This window comes from Hordeum vulgare, chromosome 6H, assembly GCF_904849725.1.
Source record: "Hordeum vulgare subsp. vulgare chromosome 6H, MorexV3_pseudomolecules_assembly, whole genome shotgun sequence".
Taxonomy (NCBI): Eukaryota; Viridiplantae; Streptophyta; class Magnoliopsida; order Poales; family Poaceae; genus Hordeum; species Hordeum vulgare.
In genome coordinates this window covers 480,596,552-480,609,403 of record NC_058523.1, presented here as the reverse complement: position 1 = coordinate 480,609,403, position 12,852 = coordinate 480,596,552, and the positions used below count along the sequence as shown (strand labels likewise).

At 47.0% G+C, this 12,852-nt stretch overlaps 1 pseudogene; it reads left to right on the top strand.

Annotated features, from left to right (window-relative positions):
* Nucleotides 1–11,323: 11,323 nt before the first annotated feature.
* On the top strand, nucleotides 11,324–12,628 carry LOC123403077 (annotated as a pseudogene).
* The last annotated feature ends 224 nt before the right edge of the window (nucleotides 12,629–12,852 follow it).

The window sequence follows — 12,852 nt, the reverse complement described above, 5'->3', positions numbered from 1 at the left end:
TGCAAAGGAGCATGGCCGGGAATGACAATGTCAAACGCGTTAAGTATGCCTTGATGGCGATCCGATATGACACATATTTCCCTCTCAAACGGTAATACTTTGGTTCTCGAAATATGCAAGAACCATTCCCAGTTAACATTGTTCTCTGCCTCAACCAAAGCAAAAGCCAAAGGCATTAACTGGTTATTGGCATCACTTGCTATTGCATCCAACAAAGTGCCCTTGAATTGTCCGGTCAAAAACGTGCCATCGATGGAGATGATAGGACGACAGTGCTGAAAAGCCCTCACACATTGCTCAAATGCCCAAAATGCACGGCCAAATACGCGGACCCTATTTCCATTGAGAATCCTTGTTTTCTCCCCATACGGCTCGACCACATGAACCATGCCTGGGTTAGTGTGGGCAATAGCTCCCAACAACCTAGGTATGCGGTTGTATGCTTGCTCCCAATCACCATACAACATCTTGAATGCGGCTTGCTTTGCTTTCCATGCCTTACCATATTTCACCTCGTAGTGAAAGAGGGCTTTCACAAGGTCTTGTACGCTTTTTATGCTCATTGTAGGAAGAGAGGAGATGGAGTTCGAAAGCCTATAAGCGATGAACTCGGAGGTGAGTTGTCTATGGCTTTGCGACGAAAGGGCACCATCAACCCTCTTGCCTCGACACATGTGAGGCATACAACTCACAATGTTCCATCCTGGCCCTCCTTTCCATGGTCTTGCACGGACAATCCAAGGACACCCTCTATCCTCACATGCAACCGTGTAACGCAGATTCATATTTGAATGAACAACTCTGTGTGGCCTATAATGCGTAACAGAATATTCATCCAACCACATCTTCAGTTCAAAGAATGTTTCGAACTTTGACCCCGGCAAAATAATATTCTTCCCATGTCTATCCCGATGAGAAGGTGGCCTAACTCCAAACAATATGCCTTCGCCTCCGTCAACCACAACTTCATCCGCAAGGCTAAGATCCTCGAACAATGTTGTCCGGTGATCACGCTTTAATACATTCCTGAAAGCATCAGCCTCGTTTGCTGTGAACCCTTCCTCATTAACTTCTTCATCGGGACCCTCATCGTCAGACTCATATGCATAGCCACGTGAGTACGGAATAGAATGGTCCATTGTCTCTTGCAAATTATATTTGTCCAAATCACCAAGATTGTTGTCATGAAGAACATTACCATCATTCTCATCATCATCGTGCTCATCATTAGCCTCTAGCAATGGTTCATGTTAAATGTTGACCTCTTTGTTGGCCTCATCGACACAAGAAAGAGGTTCAATGTTGGCCTCTTCGTTGATGGGTGCAGGAATAGCTTCAACAATCGGAGAGGCAACCCGGTTCAAATCCAACAAGTTAGGAACATTTGTTTTGATGGCAAATAACTCTAGAGCCTTTTGTTGGAAATATGCCCTAGAGGCAATAATAAATTAATTGTTATTATATTTCTTAGTTCATGATAATCGTTTATTATCCATGCTATAATTGTATTGATTGGAAACACAATACTTGTGTGGATACATAGACAAAACACTGTCCCTAGTAAGCCTCTAGTTGACTAGCTCGTTGATCAAAGATGGTCAAGGTTTCCTGGCCATAGGCAAGTGTTGTCACTTGATAACGGGATCACATCATTAGGAGAATCATGTGATGGACTAGACCCAAACTAATAGAGGTAGCATGTTGATCGTGTCATTTTGTTGCTATTGTTTTCTGCGTGTCAAGTATTTGTTCCTATGACCATGAGATCATATAACTCACGGACACCGGAGGAATGCTTTGTGTGTATCAAACATCGCAACGTAACTGGGTGACTATAAGATGCTCTACAGGTATCTCCGAAGGTGTTCGTTGAGTTAGTATGGATCGAGACTGGGATTTGTCACTCCGTGTGACGGAGAGGTATCTCGGGGCCCACTCGGTAATACAACATCACACACAAGCCTGGCAAGCAATGTGACTTAGTGTAAGTTCCGGGATCTTGTATTACGGAACGAGTAAAGAGACTTGCCGGTAAACGAGATTGAAATAGGTACGTATATTGATGATCGAATCTCAGGCAAGTAACATACCGAAGGACAAAGGGAATGACATACGGGATTATATGAATCCTTGGCACTGAGGTTCAAACGATAAGATCTTCGTAGAATATGTAGGATCCAATATGGGCATCCAGGTCCCGCTATTGGATATTGACCGAGGAGTCTCTCGGGTCATGTCTACATAGTTCTCGAACCCGCAGGGTCTACACACTTAAGGTTCGACGTTGTTTTATGCGTATTTGAGTTATATGGTTGGTTACCGAATGTTGTTCGGAGTCCCGGATGAGATCACGGACGTCACGAGGGTTTCCGGAATGGTCCGGAAACAAAGATTGATATATAGGATCACCTCATTTGATTACCGGAAGGTTTTCAGAGTTACCGGGAATGAAGAATGGGTTCCGGGAGTTCACCGGGGGCAACCCACCCCGGGGAAGCCCATAGGCATTGGGGGTGGCGCACCAGCCCTTAGTGGGCTGGTGGGACAGCCCAAAAGAGCCCTATGCGCCATAGGAAAAAAAATCAAAGAGAAAAGAAAAAAAAGGAGGAGGTGGGAAAAGGGGGAAGGACTCCTCCTTCCAAACCTATTTGGACTCGGTTTGGAAGGGGAGAACTCCCCCCCTTGGCTCGGCCGAAGTCCTTAGGGGTCCTTGGACCCCAAGGCAAGGCTTCCCCTCTTCCCCCTATATATACGGAGGTTTTAGGGCTGATTTGACACAACTTTGCCACGGCAGCCCGACCACATATCTCCACGGTTTTACCTCTAGATCGCGTTTCTGCGGAGCTCGGGCGGAGCCCCGCCGAGACAAGATAATCACCAACCTCCGGAGCACCGTCACGCTGCCGGAGAACTCTTCTACCTCTCCGTCTCTCTTGCTGGATCGAGAAGGCCGAGATCATCGTCGAGCTGTACGTGTGATGAACGCGGAGGTGCCGTCCGTTCGACACTAGATCGTGGGACTGATCGCGGGACGGTTCGCAGGGCGGATCGACAGACGTGAGGACGTTCCACTACATCAACCGCATTCACTAACGCTTCTGCTGTATGGTCTACAAGGGTATGTAGATCACACATCCCCTCTCGTAGATGGACATCACCATGATAGGTCTTCGTGCGCGTAGGAAATTTTTTGTTTCCCATGCGACGTTCCCCAACAGTGGCATCATGAGCTAGGTTCATGCGTAGATGTATTCTCGAGTAGAACACAAAAGCTTTTGTGGGCGGTGATGTGCGTTTTGCTGCCCTCCTTAGTCTTTTCTTGATTCCGCGGTATTGTTGGATCGAAGCGGCTCAGACCGACATTACTCGTACGCTTACGAGAGACTGGTTTCGTCGCTACGAGTAACTCCGTTGCTCAAAGATGACTAGCGGGTGTCAGTTTCTCCAACTTTAGTTGAATCGGATTTGACCGAGGAGGTCCTTGGATGAGGTTAAATAGAAACTCATATATCTCCATTGTGGTGTTTGCGTAAGTAAGATGCGATCCTACTAGATACCCATGGTCACCACGTAAAACATGCAACAACAAAATTAGAGGACGTCTAACTTGTTTTTGCAGGGTATGCTTGTGATGTGATATGGCCAACGATGTGATGTGATATATTGGATGTATGAGATGATCATGTTGTAATAGATAATATCGACTTGCACGTCGATGGTACGGCAACTGGCAGGAGCCATAGGGTTGTCTTTATAACTAACGTTTGTGCTTGCAGATGCGTTTACTATTTTGCTAGGATGTAGCTTTAGTAGTAATAGCATGAGTAGCACAACAACCCCGATGGCGACACGTTGATGGAGATCATGGTGTGGCGCCGGTGACAAGAAGATCGTGTCGGTGCTTTGGTGATGGAGATCAAGGAGCACATGATGATGGCCATATCATGTCACTTATGAATTGCATGTGATGTTAATCCTTTTATACACCTTATTTTGCTTAGAACGACGGTAGCATTATGAGGTGATCTCTCACTAAAATTTCAAGACGAAATTGTGTTCTCCCCGACTGTGCACCGTACAGTTCGTCGTGTCGAGACACCACGTGATGATCGGGTGTGATAGACTCAACGTTCACGTACAACGGGTGCAAAATAGTTGCGCAAGCGGAACACTCGGGTTAAGCTTGACGAGCCTAGCATGTGCAGACATGGCCTCGGAACACATGAGACCGAAAGATCGAGCATGAATCGTATAGTTGATATGATTAGCATAGAGATGCTTACCACTGAAACTATTCTCGACTCACGTGATGATCGGACTTGAGATAGTGGATTTGGATCATGTACCACTCAAATGACTAGAGAGATGTACTTTTTGAGTGGGAGTTCTTAAGTAATATGATTAATTGAACTAATTGTCATGAACATAGTCTAATGGTCTTTGCGAATTACGATGTAGCTTGCGCTATAGCTCTACTGTTTTTTATATGTTCCTAGAGAAAATTTAGTTGAAAGTTGATAGTAGTAAATTTTGCAGACTAAGTATGTACAACCGAGGATTGTCCTCGTTGCTACGCAGAAGGCTTATGTCCTTAATGCACCACTCAGTGTGCTGCACCTCGAGCGTCGTCTGTGGATGTTGTGAACATCCGACATACACGTTTCTGATGACTACACGATAGTCCAGTGCAAAATACTTAATGGCTTAGAAGCAAGGCGCCGAAAACGTTTTAAAACGTCACGGAACATAAGTGATGTTCTAAAGAGATGAAATTGAGATTTCATGCTTGTGCCCTTGTTAAGACGTACGAGACCTCGAACAAGATTCTTTGTCCACAAAGTAAAGGAGAAAAGCTCAATCGTTGAGCGTGTGCTCAGATTGTCTGAGTACGACAATCACTTGAATCAAGTGGGAGTTAATCTTCCATATGAGATAGTGATGGTTCTCCAAAGTCACTGCCACCAAGCTGTGAGAGCTTCGTGATGAACTATAACATATCAAGGATAGATACAATGATCCTTGAGCGATTCGCGATGTTTGACACTGCGAAAGTAGAAATCAAGAAGGAGCATCAATAGTTGATGGTTTGTAAAACCACTAAGTTTCAAGAAAGGCAAGGGCTAGAAGGGATACTTCGTGAAACGACAAAAAAGTTGTTGCACTAATGAAGAGACCCAAGATTAAACCCAAACCCGAGACCAAGTGCTTCTGTAATGAGGGGAACAGTCACTGAGGCGGAGCAACTCTAGATACTTGGTAGATAAGAAGGCTGGCAAAAGTCGAAAGAAGCATATTTGATATACATGATGTTGATGTGTACTTTACTAGTACTCCTAGTAGCATGAGGGTATTGGATACCGGTTCGGTTGCTAAGTGATTCGTAACACGAAATGAAAGCTACGACATAAATGGAGACTAGCTAAAGGCGAGGTAACGATACGTGTTGGAAGTGTTTCCAAGGTTGATATGATCAAACGTCGCACACGCCCTTTACCATCGGGATTGGTGTTAAACCTAAATAATTGTTATTTGGTGCTTGCGTTAAGCATGAACATGATTGGATTGTGTTTGTTGCAATACGATTATTCATTTAAAGAGAATAATGGTTACTCTATTTTCTTGAATAATCACCTTCAATGGTTTATTGAATCTCGATCATAGTGTTACACATGTTCATGATATTGGTGCCAAAAGACACGAGGTAATGATGATAGTACCACTTACTTGTGGCACTGCCGCTTGAGTCATGTTGGCATAAATTGCATGAAGAGGCTCCATGCTGATGGATCTTTATAGTCACTTGTTTTTGAATCACTAGTGAAATGCAAATCATACCACATGAGCAAGGCCTTGTTGAGATGAAACAAGATAGTAACTTGTTGGAAGTGATACATTTTGATGTATGCAGTCCAATGGGTGCTGAGGCACGCAGTGGATATCATTATGTTCTTACTTCACTGACGATTTGAGTAGATACAGGAATATTTACTTAATGAATCACAAGTCTGAAATATTGAAAAGTTCAATTCCGTTTCAGAGTGAAGTTCGTCGTAACAATAGGATAAACTGTCTACGATATGATCATAGAAATGAATATCTGAGTTACGAGTTTTTGTACGCAGTTAACACAATGTGGAAATTGTTTCGCAGTTCATGCCACCTGGAACATCATAGTGTGATGATGTGTCTGAACGTCATAGCCACACACTATTCGGTATGGTGCATGCTATGATGTCTCTTATCGAAATACCACTATCGTTTATGGGTTAAGCATTAGAGACAACCGCATTCACTTTAAATAGGGCACCACGTATTTCCGTTGAGATGACACAGTATAGACTGAGGTTTAGAGAAATCTAAACTGTCGTTTCTTGAAATTTTGGGGCTTCGACACTTATGTGAAAAAGTTTCAGTTTGATAAGCTCGAACCCAAAGCGGATAAATGCATCTTCATAGGAAATCCAAAACAGTTTGGTACATCTCCTATCTCAGATCCGAAAGCAAAGTGTTTGTTTCTAGAAACGGATCCTTTCTCGAGGAAAGGTTTCTCTCGAAAGAATTGAGTGGGAGGGTGGTAGAACTTGATGAGGTTATTGAACCATCACTTCAACCAGTGTGTAGCAGGGCGCAGGAAGTTGTTCCTGTGGCGCCTACACCAATTGAAGTGAAAGCTGATGATGGTGATCGTCGAGCATCGGATCAAGTTACTACAAACCTCGTAAGTTGACAAGGTCGCGTACTACTACAGAGTGGTACGGTAACCCTGTCTTGGATGTCATGTTGTTGAGCAACACTGAACCTACGAGTTATGGAGAAAGCAATGGTGGGCCCAGATTCCGACAAATGGCTGGAAGCCATGAAATCCGAGAGAGGATCCATGTAAGAAAACAAAGTGTAGACTTTGGAAGAATTACTTGATGGTCATAGGACTATTGAGTAAAGATGGATCTTTGAAAGGAAGACAGACGATGATGGTGATAAGTCGCTATTAAGAAAAAGCTCGACTTGTCGCAAAGATGTTTCCGACAAGATCAAACAGTTGACTATGATGAGACTTTCTCACTCGTAGCGATGCTAAAAGTCTGTTAGAATTATGTTAGTAGTTGCTGCATTATTTATTAAATATTGCACGTAGGATGTCAAAACATTCTTTCCTCGACGGTTTCCTTGAGCAAACATTGTATGTGATACAACCAGGAGGTTTTGTCGATCCTAAAGATACTAGCAAGTATGCAAGCTCCAGTGATCCTTCAATGGACTGGCGCAAGCATCTCGGAGTTGGAATATACAATTTGATGAGGTGATCAAAGATTTTGGGTTTGTACAAGGTTTATGAGAAACTTGTATTTCCAAAGAAGTGAGTGGGAGCACTATAGAATTTCTGATAAGTGTATGTGATAGACATATTGTTGATCAGAAGTATTGTAGAATTTCTGTAAAGCATATAAGGTTGTTTGAAAGGAGTTTTCAAAGGAATACCTGGATTGCGCTACTTGAACGTTGAGCATCAAAGATCTATGGAGATAGATCAAAAGCGCTTAATGAAAGTTTCAATAAGATGCATGCCTTGACAAGTTTTTGAAGGAGTTCAAAATAGATCAGCAAAGAAGGAGTTCTTGGTTGCGTTGTAAGGTGTAAATTTGAGTAAGACTCAAAACCCGACCACAGCAGAATAAAGAGAATAGACGAAGGTCGTCTTCTATGCCTTGTCCGTAGAATCTAAAGTATGCCATGCTATGTACCGCACCTGATGTGTGCCTTGACTCAAAGTCTGTTGAGAGGTACAGAGAGTGATCCATGATTGAATCACTAGCAGCGGTCAAAATTTATCCTTAGTAACTAATGGACTAAGGAATTTTTCTCGATTATGGAGGTGGTTAAAGAGTTTGTCGTAAAGGGTTACGTCGATGCAAGCTTTGACACTAATCCGAATAACTATGAGTAGTGAAACGGATTCGTATAGTAGAGTAGATATTTGGAGCATTTCCGAATAGCACGTAGTAGCAGCATCTATAAGATGACATAAAGATTTGTAAAGAACGCACGGATCTGAAAGTTTCAGAACCGTTGACTAAAACCTCTCTCACGAGCAAGACGTGATCAGACCCCATAACTATATGGGTGTTGGATTCGTTGGAATCACATGGTGATGTGAACTAGATTATTGACTCTAGTGCAAGTGGGAGACTGTTGGAAATATGCCCTAGAGGCAATAATAAATTAATTATTATTATATTTCTTAGTTCATGATAATCGTTTATTATCCATGTTATAATTGTATTGATTGGAAACACAATACTTGTGTGGATACATAGACAAAACACTGTCCCTAGTAAGCCTCTAGTTGACTAGCTCGTTGATCAAAGATGGTCAAGGTTTCCTGGCCATAGGCAAGTGTTGTCACTTGATAACGGGATCACATCATTAGGAGAATCATGTGATGGACTAGACCCAAACTAATAGACGTAGCATGTTGATCGTGTCATTTTGTTGCTATTGTTTTCTGCGTGTCAAGTATTTGTTCCTATGACCATGAGATCATATAACTCACGGACACCGGAGGAATGCTTTGTGTGTATCAAACGTCGCAACGTAACTGGGTGACTATAAAGATGCTCTACAGGTATCTCCGAAGGTGTTCGTTGAGTTAGTATGGATCGAGACTGGGATTTGTCACTCCGTGTGACCGAGAGGTATCTCGGGACCCACTTGGTAATACAACATCACACACAAGCCTTGCAAGCAATGTGACTTAGTGTAGGTTGCGGGATCTTTTATTACGGAACGAGTAAAGAGACTTGCCGGTAAACGAGATTGAAATAGGTATGCGGATACTGACGATCGAATCTCGGGCAAGTAACATACCGAAGGACAAAGGGAATGACATACGGGATTATATGAATCCTTGGCACTGAGGTTCAAACGATAAGATCTTCGTAGAATATGTAGGATCCAATATGGGCATCCAGGTCCCGCTATTGGATATTGACCGAGGAGTCTCTCGGGTCATGTCTACATAGTTCTCGAACCCGCAGGGTGTGCACACTTAAGGTTCGACGTTGTTTTATGCGTATTTGAGTTATATGGTTGGTTACCAAATGTTGTTCGGAGTCCCGGATGAGATCACGGACGTCACGAGGGTTTCCGGAATGGTCCAGAAACGAAGATTGATATATAGGATGACCTCATTTGATTACCGGAAGGTTTTCGGAGTTACCGGGAATGTACCGGGAATGACGAATCGGTTCCGGGAGTTCACCGGGGGGGCAACCCACCCCGGGGAAGCCCATAGGCATTGGGGGTGGCGCACCAGCCCTTAGTGGGCTGGTGGGACAGCCCAAAAGAGCCCTATGCATCATAGGAAGAAAAATCAAAGAGAAAAGAAAAAAAAGGGAGGAGGTGGGAAAAGGGGGAAGGACTCCTCCTTCCAAACCTAGTTGGACTCGGTTTGGAAGGGGAGAACTCCCCCCCCCCCTTGGCTCGGCCGAAGTCCTTAGGGTTCCTTGGACCACAAGGCAAGGCTTCCCCTCTTCCCCCCTATATATACGGAGGTTTTAGGGCTGATTTGACACAACTTTGCCACGGCAGCCCGACCACATATCTCCACGGTTTTACCTCTAGATCGCGTTTCTGCGGAGCTCGCGCGGAGCCCTGCCGAGACAAGATCATCACCAACCTTCGGAGCGCCGTCACGCTGCCGGAGAACTCTTCTACCTCTCCGTCTCTCTTGCTGGATCAAGAAGGCCGAGATCATCGTCGAGCTGTACGTGTGCTGAACGCGGAGGTGCCGTCCGTTCGGCACTAGATCGTGGGACTGATCGCGGGACGGTTCGCGGGGTGGATCGAGGGACGTGAGGACGTTCCACTACATCAACCGCGTTCACTAACGCTTCTGCTGTACGGTCTACAAGGGTACGTAGATCACACATCCCCTCTCGTAGATGGACATCACCATGATAGGTCTTCGTGCGCGTAGGAAAATTTTTGTTTCCCATGCGACGTTCCCCAACACCTTTTCTAGTGATTCGGCCACCGTATCCTTGTATGCAAGCCAAGGTTCCTCGGAGTTGACACGCACGGTCTTCCAACGAATGTGCATTCCGAATCCCACATTATGCCTACCATCAAACTCAACTACATCACTAGGGTCCATCCAATTCAAATCCTTTCGGACTTGTTCCAACAATTCATCATAGCTAGGACACAAATCGAACACCATGTCAAGCTCATCCGGGTCCGGATCAATATTGCCTTTTAAAAAGGCATCCTTGTCCACGTGATGAACATAAACACATGTTCTTCCCATCCCTATACAACAAAACATATAACTTTTTTTATAAGCAATCATACAACTACAATATGTACTTACTAACTTCCAAACATCCATAACCCTAACCCCATCATAACCCTAACACAACCAAACATCCCTAACCCTAGCCTAACCATAGCCTAACCCTAGCCTAACCCTAATACAACCATAATGCAAACATCCAAACAATCCTAATCCTAACCCCATCATACACCTTATCCTAACATACAAACAAATACAACAATATCATATACATCCCACATTTCATAAAAAACTAGGGTTTCCTCAAATTTGCACACAAAAAAAAGACCACAAGAGATTTTTATTTGGATGAGAATGAGGGGAGAGGTGGGGATTACCTTAGGGAGTGATTGGACACCAAATGCCCGGTCCAAACCTTCAGATTTGGTGATTTGGAGAAGGATTCGAAGAGGGGCCCGTGGCTGGGAGAGGGGGCTGGGGGAGGGGAATAGGGAGGGGAATGGGGAGGGGTGGGGAGGGGGGCTGGCCCGTGCCTGTTAAGTCAATCTGTGGCGCCTAAGCGTTCGGCGCCACATATTACAATGTGTGACGCCTCAGGCTTAGGCGTCCCACGGCTTGGGGGTGGGCCCTCTCTGCCAGGTGGTCAGGGGGTGTGGCGCCGAACGGGTAGGCGTCACACACTGTAGTGTGGCGCCTAGGTGTCGGGCGCCACATAAAAAGGTCAGTCTGGTGAAATATTTTCTTCGAGAGATCACTCTGTGAGTTCTTTCCCCGGGATTATTTTTATCAATTTTCCCGGTAGTACGTGGCACTGCATGGCTGCCATGTCGGGTGATGCATCATCGTACATCGATCACCCTCAAATCACTCGTGATCATGGGCCATGTCGAGCTGCCCGGTGCTTTTGCTTGCCAGCAGCAAACTTAATTCCTACGTACTGTACCAACAGTTAATGAATTCTGTCAGGGTTAATAAGTTGTGGTAACTTCTTTGAGGTGTACTGACTGTGTTGGTGTCGTCTCGACAGCTGCAGATTTCGAGCACCTGAACAGCACCGCCATGCACCTCCCGCTGCACCACTCGCGGGGCCCCTGCTCGCCGGTGTCGGTCCCGTCGGACCTCCCCTTCTCGGCGGTGCTCACCCACGACGACACCCGCATCGCGTCCCTGGCCGCGCGCCTCGCCAAGGCAGCGCCGACGTCGTCCTCGGCGCGCCCCACGGTCACGGTGGCCTCGCTCTACCGGGCGAACGACGACGCCGCCGTCGACGGCTCCCTCGCGTCGGTGCCGCTGACGCCGGGCACGTCGTACGGCGTGGACAACTACGTGACCCGCATGGGCCTCGGCACCCCGGCCAAGCCCTACATCATGGTGGTGAACACGGGCTCCTCCCTCACCTGGCTCCAGTGCTCCCCCTGTCGGGTGTCGTGCCACCGGCAGTCCGGCCCGGTGTTCGACCCCAAGACGTCAAGCTCCTATGCCGCCGTCTCCTGCTCCACGCCGCAGTGCAACGACCTCTCCACCGCCACGCTCAACCCGGCCGCCTGCTCCTCCTCCGACGTCTGCATCTACCAGGCCAGCTACGGCGGCAGCTCCTTCTCCGTCGGCTACCTCAGCAAGGGCACCGTCTCCTTCGGCTCCAACAGCGTGCCCAACTTCTACTACGGGTGCGGGCAAGACAACGAGGGCCTCTTCGGCCGCTCCGCCGGCCTCATGGGCCTGGCACGCAACAAGCTCTCGCTGCTCTACCAGCTCGCGCCCACCCTCGGCTACTCCTTCTCCTACTGCCTCCCCTCCTCCTCCTCCTCCGGCTACCTCTCCATCGCCTCTTACAACCCGGGCCAGTAGTCCTACACGCCCATGGTGTCCAACACGCTCGACGACTCGCTCTACTTCATCAAGCTCTCCGGGGTGACCGTCACCGGGAAGCCGCTGGCCATGTCGTCCTCCGAATACTCCAGCCTGCCCACCATCATCGACTCCGGCACGGTCATCACGCGCCTGCCCACCACCGTCTACGACACCCTCAGCAAGGCGGTGGCGGGGGCCATGAAGGGGACCAAGCGCACCGACGCCTACTCCATCCTCGACACGTGCTTCGTGGGCCAGGCGTCCAGCCTGCGCGTCCCAGCGGTCAGCATGGCCTTCTCCGGCGGCGCGGCGCTCAAGCTGTCGGCGCAGAACCTGCTCGTCGACGTGGACAGCTCCACGACGTGCCTCGTGTTCGCACCCACGAGGAGCGCCGCCATCATCGGGAACACGCAGCAGCAGACGTTCAGCGTCGTCTGCGACGTCAAGAGCAACAGGATCGGCATCGCCGCCGGCGGCTGCAGATGATTCCTCCCTCCTATGGAAGAAGGTGCACGCGCGCATGCATGCATGCATGCTCGGAATGGGTTTCAATTTAATTTGTTACTACATGCACGTTCACTTTCTCAACTCGCCGGTTCGATCGACCACACAAGCTCAAGCATGTTGACGATTACACGCCAGCAGGTAGATAAAAAAAGGATGTGCTGGTTGATTAATTAGTGGTGTACATGCATGTTTAATTATATCAC